Genomic DNA, 1,267 nt, shown 5'->3' with positions numbered 1-1,267 from the left:
TTGTATAACCAAACTGCAACATAAATTTTATCCATACCATCTAAAAGAATGGTTATGCTGGAGACATTTTCATGTCACAGCTAGTCTCAGAGTTGTTCCCATGTGGTGGGATCAGCAGTTTATGTTACATGTTTTGTTGGTTTTGATTTAATTCTTTCCATTGGCAGCCAAGATCTTCAGAGAGTCTTCCCCTGTCGAGTTATTTTATTTTTACAAGAAACTATACCTTGAAAATATGGAATGCTTCACGAATTTGAATGTCATCCTTGTGCAGGGGTCATGCTAATCTTCTCTGTATCGTTCCAATTTCAGTTTATGTGCTGCTGAAGTGAACACCGAATCTAATTTTTATTAGTTTCAAAGGAATACATAGCTTTAACTCTATAAATTGAAATATATAATCTACTGTACTGTGTATGTTTCTGGCTTGGTGCTCATAAATTTCTTGCACTTGTGTTTATCATCAAAAGTTTTCTTCTTTTTTAAATTATGAAGAAGGGTTTCTCTAAATAGAATAGGCTGAGTTGGCAGCAAGTCTTTAATAGGTTGAGACACAGCATTTCATGTCCTGATGATGTTTACAGTTTCACTTCAGATACATTTTTTATTTACTTTTTTTTTACTTCTATACTATATATGACATAGTATTTCTTTATTGAAGTTCTCAATATTTTTTCCACTTAGAGTTTTGACTGCAATCTGATCCAGGAAGTTTCTTTTCTGATCTTGCATTTATAGTGTTCTAAACACATCTCAAGTATAAAAAGGCCAACTTTTTCTCTTTGGAAAGTTTTCAGATATAGTTTTATTATATATATTTTATATGCTCCTTGTTTATAATTATCTTTATTTTATAACCACAAAGCATTGTTTGTCTATGTAATTGTGTCATGTATTTTTATGCTCTGTTTATTTTTATGTAGTTGTTGATTATTATTATGGTCTGGACATTCTAATTCATATTTTGTACTTAGTCTCTCATAGTCTATTCTTTTGATCCAGTCCCTCTGTGAAACATTACATGAATATTTTTATTTTACTATTGTGATTTCCTTGTACAAAACTTCAATTATACTTTCTCAATATTTTTTTTCTAAATGTGATTGATTTATTATATAGAAATTGTACATGTGTGTAAGTAATTTCCTTCTTCTCTCATATAAACTCCTAAGATCAAACTCAGGTTTTCTGGCAGTAGATGCTTTTGCCTACCAAGTTATCTTTTCAGCCATCCCTTTATATTTATAAAAGCTCTCTCTCTCTCTCT

At 30.6% G+C, this 1,267-nt stretch overlaps 1 non-coding gene across 1 annotated transcript; it reads right to left on the bottom strand.

Moving 5' to 3' along the window:
* Window positions 1-229: 229 nt before the first annotated feature.
* Window positions 230-336, bottom strand: LOC116092636. The gene has a single exon (XR_004119379.1). It is a non-coding gene; the product is annotated as a U6 spliceosomal RNA (small nuclear RNA).
* Window positions 337-1,267: the final 931 nt, after the last annotated feature.

The sequence above is a fragment of the Mastomys coucha genome, unplaced genomic scaffold, assembly GCF_008632895.1.
Source record: "Mastomys coucha isolate ucsf_1 unplaced genomic scaffold, UCSF_Mcou_1 pScaffold15, whole genome shotgun sequence".
In the NCBI taxonomy this organism is placed as follows: domain Eukaryota; kingdom Metazoa; phylum Chordata; class Mammalia; order Rodentia; family Muridae; genus Mastomys; species Mastomys coucha.
This window is presented reverse-complemented; position numbering and strand designations above follow the sequence as displayed.